We start from the raw sequence: 7,804 nt of genomic DNA, 5'->3' as shown, positions 1-7,804 counted from the left end.
GGGAAAGGTGCCCCCCCCCCCCCCCGGTGGCTGACGCTCCTTGCTGCAGCCTCTCTCAGCCCGCATGGAGCTGTCCTCAGTTTTTCCCTGGGCTCCTTCCCTGCCCAGGGTCCTCCCCCGCCCTTCTCTCCCCGCCTTACCTGAGTTTCTGGCCAGGGCAGCCACGTGCTCCCAGGCTCCAGCTAGGGGGCCAGGGCCGGGCGGGCCCTGCTGTTGTGGGCACCTGCCGGGCTTTTCCTGGGTCCCACCGCCCCTGGTTCCTGTCATTTTTGACAGGAACCAAGGGCAAATAAATATTAATTTTCTAAATTTTTCAGGGCCCTTGCGAGCCGGATAGAATGGCCTCATGGGCTAGATCAGGCCCGTGGGATGTATTTTACCCACCCCTGCTCCAGATTCAAGTTAACTCAGTCCCCCAGCCTCTCCCTGCAAACTTCCCCTTGCAGGATGGGCAGGCTAGCCTTGGCCCAAGCTGTCTGCTCCAGAGGAACAGGGAGGCATGCTCTAGCGCCCCCCAGCTTCTAGCCTGGGCCACTGCATGCATGTGGTTGCATTTCCAGAATCAAAAGTGAATGTCTGTTCACTTGCTTCCCAGTTCCATCTATACAGCTTAGAGTAACCTGCGAAGATTGTATCGATTTAGCCTTGGTGAGCAGCACGGATTTGAGAGGAGAAAAGGGCTGAAGCTATGGTTCTCTAGTATCCCCCCCCCCCCGGCAACACTGTGTTCCTCATTCCCCCCCCCCCCCCCCCATCTGACCCCACAGCAAGCACACTGGTGCCTGTGGAGTCCTTCCCTGCTCTACATCACTGTTTGGGGACCACCCTCACTGCCTGCCTCTTCTGGGTCAAGGAAAGAGCAAAGAAAGAGGAGCAAGAGTCAGGTTGCCACCACTGCAGCATAAAGAAAACATGCTGTCCCCCTATTGATTTTTGACCATTTCATTCTTATTCCCTTGCAAGGTAACTGAAACTGTGAAATACTTCAAGGGTGTGGACAGATGAACTGTTAAAACACTTCATGGTTGTTCTGCTTTGTTTGGTCTGTCCACTCTATCCTACATTAAATGGAAATTCAATTGAAATATTCTGCAGTTCCAGACGGCCAACCCAGCAAAAGTGGGAAAGCAGAAACACTCTGAAAGTGCTCCCCCCCTGCTGGGCACACTACTAGGCTTAGTGTTTTTGACCACCTGCAAAGATGAACCCCTCAGCTGCAACACTGGGGTTCCTGCCCTTCAGCACAGAGAAGAATCAGGAAGGCTGAATCCAGATGGAGTGACCTGCAGCCCTGCTTGCTCCCCAAGAGCTTTCTCTTCAGCTGATGCTTCCTAACAGCTGCACTTAATGGGGCTGTGAAGTGTGAGGAAGGCTGATGTGCTGAGTTAGGGGTTTTAAGTATCACTCCTCTCCATCACCACCGCCACAGTCTGCAACACTATAAGGGTCCACCTGAGGGGCACTGCTGCTCTTTGCGGGCAGTTCTGTCAACTCCAGGCAGCAAGTGCAGCACTTGCTGCCCACTGTGGAGACCCCATGCGATGCCCCTGGTAGTCCCCCAGCCTCTGTCCTGAAATGAGCTGGCCTATGAGACTTCTGTGGAGCGAAGGAATTAGACACATGGTCAGAACTGATGCAGCAATCAGTGCCCAGAGCTGCTTGTAAAGCAGGGGGAGTCCCCTGCAGGGAGGGAACTCAGCTACCTACAGCACCCCTGTACCTGTGCTTGGTACCAGTGACTTGGCTTTTTCTCTTTTTTTGTGTTTTTTTTCCCCTTTGTTTAAATTACAAGTTTATGCATATAGAAAAAGCTGAACAGCCAACACCGTGCCAAGAGCAGCAGGGAGCCAGGACAATGCTGAGCTATAGCCAGAGTAGTTAAAAATAGTTTCTGGCACAAGCGAGCTACCCAGAACCATTACACTGCACGGCTTCCCATGGCACAGGAAAGACCAGAGGCCTGCTGGGCACTGCAGTGTGTGGCCGGGAGTGAGATTCCTGTAGCAAGAGAAGCAAAACCCAAATCAGAACTCAGACTGGTGCCGCCCTTCTGCCTCCCACCTGTGGGCTTGAGACCCAGCCCAGGCCTTGCTGGAGCTTGTGATTGTATATTTTTGAACTAAAAAATTAATAACCAATTCATTAATTCATTCCCTTTGCCAGGAAGCTCCAGCCCAGCAAAGCAGGGCTTTCACACCTGCCTAACATCTCCCCAGGCAGCTGAGGCTGAGCCAGCTGGGCTAAGAATGAACCACCTGCCTTACCAGCCCAGTCCTACCCCCCTTACTAATGCCAGGAGACAGAGCTTTGAGCATCCTAAAAGAGCCTGAGGCACCTCCAGAACAAGGGCGATCATTTGAGGAATTGACAAAGAGAACAACCTGTTTCCCAGCCCCTCTTGACAAACAAGAGTGGTTGCCCAGGCTCCCTGTGAAATACAGCCCCACTCCACCACCCCAGAATATAGGATGCTCCAAACCACTTGGGCCCCTTGAACTCAGAACCAGCAGCTTGAGCCACCTCCATAAACTGACCTGGAAACAGCCCAGGCCTGGGTCGCGGAGCTCATATAACCCCTGCACAGGGAATCAATGAAATGGGCAGCTGCCCTCTACAACAACCTGCTGCATCGCCTGATTAAGCAGGCCCTGGCAAAGCACAAGGAAATCATCAGTACCTTTCCCTTTTTGCTGCCAGGTCTTGCAAGGCCCCATCAGTTTTGGATCTAGGCAGATGCTGCATTCATGCACTCAACAGGAGATGGACATACTTTAGAGGCCTAGCTCCCACCATGAAAAGGACATTGCCGCACAGGGCACAGCTTCCCCCAAGGCCACCCAGTGGTCATAGCCTCAGAAATGCTCCATCGCAAGGGGACAATATGCCATGAGGACTTGGGGGAAGGGAACTTGAGCCACTCCAGTCACTGGGCACCATCATCTCGTGCAGCTGTGCACATACCATAACCCAGCTCATGGCTAGCAGAGGCCAGAATCCAAGGCATTACAAAGGGGAGAGCAGCGAAGCTGTTGGTACCCATTCATTTGATTAAAAATACAACTTAAGCAGAGCAGAAGGGTGGGGCGGGACTTGAAGTGACTCACCTTTAAATATGTGAAGCATCTCCAAGGGCACAACAGGCTCTCGTGTACCTGCTGAGCATAGGCCCAGGAGGAGAAGCATTAATGAGGCTGGCTAATTACAGCAGAGTTCTCTGTCATGAAAAAAACAGGGACCTGCAACACGACACTTGGGGCTCAAAGCCCTCTGGGAGCCAGTTTTATTTGCTATGTCTCATGAAACCCGTTCAGTGCTGTTCAGGTTTCAAAAGAGCCGTGTGCCACGAGATAAAGCAAGGAACTCCTGTCGTACAGGTGCCATTTCCTGCCAGCTTCCAAAGGGTACTGCTCAGCTCCCACGTGGAGAGGGAATTAATTACACATTACTCACCCAGTTACCAAAATCCTGCCGTGATCTGCAAGGGCTCTGAGCAGCTCAGGTGACCTTACTGCAGCAGGTAGTGAATGAGCAGGAGCAGTGCTCCCCTCCTCACTTACTTGCAGCACACCACTCGCTCTCTGGGTGTGAATGATGGTCCAATGCACTCACAGTCCCTTAGCCACACTGAGTCTGCCAGAAAATGGAAGCTGTGGCATAGCAACCACGAGATGCATCGCTCTAGGATAAAAGGAGCTGGTGCTGGGGTGAGCATCTGAGAATAACTACCATTCCAAACTCAAGCAGGCTCTGTCCATCTCAGGGGTGGTCCAGATGCTTTGGAAAAGACAGCCCATCTCTGTGATAGTTCTCAGGTCTCTGCAGAGCAGTCTCCATGAATGTGCACTGCATCAGCTACTCTACTCTTCCCCACAGTAACTGCAAGGGGTGTGCTACCTGGAGGTAATAGTGGGCATATGGGCAGCTACCACAGGGTAACTAATGAGCTGTAAGTTCATACCTCTGCCTACCTTATAGTAACTTGCTTATGTGCCCATACATTTAATCAGGTACCCATTTTCCTGGGCGCAGGAATGATGAATGACATGAATCAGAAAATAGCATTCACAATGTATCATGCTATGAAGTCAGGTCACGCACCTTCACAGAGAGAGGAACAAGATGAAGCATCCTTGCTCAGTGTGAGAGGCAGGAGCAAGAGCAAGAGCAAAAGAGAGAGCAAGCAAGCAAGCGAGAGTGAGTGAGCGAGACAGCAAGAGAACGAATGAGCGAGTAAGCGCTAATGGTTTGACTCTTGTGAAATGAGGGTAGACACTGGCAGATGCATCCCTGTCTCCTCTGGATCAGGCACCGAGCCCCCCACCCTCTGCTAAGTACCCTTTTCCCCCAGGCTGCCCCTTGTGTTGCCTTTCCAGACTGTCTGGTCCAACTCAGCCAAGGACCTGCGTCCTATATCACACTGTGCAGCATCAGACATGGTGCTGGTGCTAAGAAACAGCCATGCAGACTACCCAATACACAGAGCACTCTTCAGTCAGTTAGCTATAGGTGTTCAATGGTGCAGTATGCTGTTTCTCTTCTCCTTGCTGTACAATGTGCATAGTCATACTGGTACCAAGGCTTAATTAAGTCCCTGGGACTCTCAGCATTACATAGAAACAAAGCAGAAAAAGAGGGGTGGTTTTACTACTTCCATTTGCAAGCTAGACTGAAAACGAAAACAGAGGGGTGGGGAATAGAGGTAGAAGTCTGTAGGCTCCATTCAGGCCCTCTGGTATGGAGAATAAATGACTGGAGAAACTATTTGCTGGCATGAACACAGAACACAGGCCTACTACTGACAGTGAAGCCACAAGAAATTTATGTAGTGCCACTAACACTGTACCAGGCTGCCCAGCAAGAGTTTGTTTATGCTGCAAATTCTGCAGAAAAAAAATAGCTTGGAAATATATTTGCTTTTAAAATCTCCTTCATAGTATTGTTCTGTACTCTTTTCCTACCCCCTTGAATATCAGGAATTCAGCTGAGAACTCAATGGGAGGGAAATAGGTTTTGATCATTTATCCAGACTAGACTTTCTATAACTCATGTCAGAGATTGGGGTTTGCCATCTTTAGGCTTGGCAGAATTCAATTTTTATCTTTTAATAACTTTGACATAATATTGATGTTTATTTTTAAGCATTTGTTTAGATTTTTATTGATTTAAATTAAATTAACAACATAAAGAATCTTCTGCCCCCAGGATGGCAAAAAAAAAACCCCAATGAAAAGGCCAAGAAAACACCAAAACTTGTATCCTTCCTAATTGGTAGGGCCTGGTTTCAACTGTGGGTCCAGCTTGTGGCATGGCAGCAACTTTAACCTTGGAGCTCTCCCTGCGCGCGCCCCCCCGCTTCTGATTGGCAGAGGGGCCTCGGTTGGCCCCGTTGCTTGCCACTTGCTCCTGATGGCCGGGAGATGAAAACCGTGGTTTTAAATATGCCGCAATTTTTGCTTCCTCCTGACTGGATGGGAGGCAAAAACCATGACATATTTAATATGCCATGGTTTTCACCTCCCTGCCATCAGGAGCCGGCTGTGAGTGGAGGCCAACAAGACCCCTCAGCTAATCTACTCCAGGCTTTGGGTAGGGGGTTAAGAAGCCATCTCCCTCCAATCTGCTTCCCAGCATGAGCAGCTAATTGCTTAATTGACAAGTCATTAGACCACCTGCTGTTTTCCTCTTTAAAGAGACCAGCCCTCTATGCTCAGGCCTGCAACATCCTTTTTTGTTCTTCCCCTCTCTTTCCATTATTAACAATGAAAATATTTTTTCAGCATTATTTGAGTGTGAGGTGGAATCAATGTTTTCTGATAAAAATTGAATCCTGCCAAGCCCAACTATCTTGCAGGTTTGGACAGACACACTATGCCCCACTGGAGCAGGGGACCAGACAAGTGCTTACAGCCCTAATGAGTTGCATATTCTGAGATTCTGCATTATCAGCTTGTAACAGTTGAGATACGACAGAGCCTGGCTCTCTTCTGTCTCACTGTGTTTGTGCTCATTTACACCTATGCAAATCCTAGACAAGCAGACAACAGCTGGACTTCTAAAGCACAGCCTAGCTGACAATTGGCTTCCAGGTAGAACTCCAACTATTGCATTAGCTTTTAAAGTTCTGACTGGTTTGAGGTCTGTCTGCTTAAAACGATGGCTTTCCTTGCTGACAGGATCAGAGCTGCTGCTTCCACAACACACAGGGAGCTTGTTGTTTTTCAGGAGAGCCCCTGATTTCAGAACTTGCACCTGAAGGGCAGATGTGCTCTATTTTATATGGGCACATTTGCATTTTGATCTGCCAGAGGCCAGATCTATTATGCCAGACTATGATCTATTATGATCTGCCAGAGGCCAGATCTGGTAACCTTCAAGGCATGTCAGAAAGTCTGCCTTTTCCCCTAGTCTTTGCACGGCTTTTGCCCAGCACGCTACTATGCAGTGTTATTTGGCTACCACACATTAAGTATCTCATGTAGATGCACCCATAATGCCTCAGATATTAGTCCTTTGGCCAAGCAACTAGCATGGCAGCTGGCAGTCACCTAGACAATACACAGGGAGCTGCAATTGCCAACTTCTGAGAGTCACTGTATAAACTGGGCTGATCCTTGACCTTCTGGTGCAGACTCATTTGTACATGATCATGCTCCACATTTTCTTCATCAACATAATGCTGCTGCAACTCTTGGAGAGCATGAGATGTACAAAAAAGTCATTCTTGGGGCAAAATAACACAGCACAGCATCCAATCACTCAGCTGTACAGTAAAGGCCATTCAACCCAGTCTCTGGTTGGATAAAGATGAAGCAGTTCAAGCTGGGTTTGTTACGTTTTTATAGGCTACTCCTCCATTTTTTAAAAGAATACAAGCTGCAGTGGGCTCCATCTGGAGAGCTTAGTCATCTCTTCAGTTTACCATATATTTTCTAGGCATATGCCCTATTTCCCAATTAGGAAAAGGCTTCTTTCTATATTGTAGCCCAGCTATAAACGGACAGTGAAGAAACAATTTCCTTTATACCTAGTTTCAACAGAATTCATTTTGGATTTTTGCTTATTTCTGTTTATTATTTTCCAATTGAAGATGGCTATCTTGCATGTGTCTAGCAGAGATAAGATTATCAGCCACCTGCCAGTACTGAATAAATCTGGCAGACATTACATTCACTATATGTGTATTCATTGCCATTCTTTCTATGCTTATAACTGCAGGCCTGGATACCACGTGAAGAACTGCTGCAGTACAGAAGAAAAACACCCACAAATCGCACACCGCTGGTTATGACCTATCACCCCTCCCTTGAACCTGTACGGAAAATCCTCAAAAAATTGCAACCCATATTAGAAAAAGACCCTATTCTTAAAAAGATCTTCCCAGAGCCACCCATCCTAGCCTTCAGACAAGCACCGAACCTCGCCAACCTCATCACCAGAAGCAAACTTCCTCAAGCCCAGAACACACCAAAAGGATCCAGACCGTGCCAGGACAAGCAATGCAAAACCTGCCAACACATCTCCACCACCCCCACTATTACTACACCCCACAACAGAGCCATCAGCATCCCAGGATCTTACAGCTGCACCTCCAGGAATGTGATATACCTCATCCAATGCACCAAATGCCCTGATGGAAGATATGTAGGAGAGACCAGACAACAACTGCGCACCAGAAAGAACGCACACCGGAAATCCATCAAAGACAGAAACACCCAATTACCGGTGGGGGCACATTTCTCACAGGAGGGCCACTCTCTCTCCAATCTCTCAGTCCTGATCCTCAAGGGAAATTTACACAACACAT

This window comes from Alligator sinensis, unplaced genomic scaffold (assembly GCF_000455745.1).
Source record: "Alligator sinensis unplaced genomic scaffold, ASM45574v1 scaffold235_1, whole genome shotgun sequence".
NCBI classification, from domain to species: domain Eukaryota; kingdom Metazoa; phylum Chordata; order Crocodylia; family Alligatoridae; genus Alligator; species Alligator sinensis.
This window is presented reverse-complemented; position numbering follows the sequence as displayed.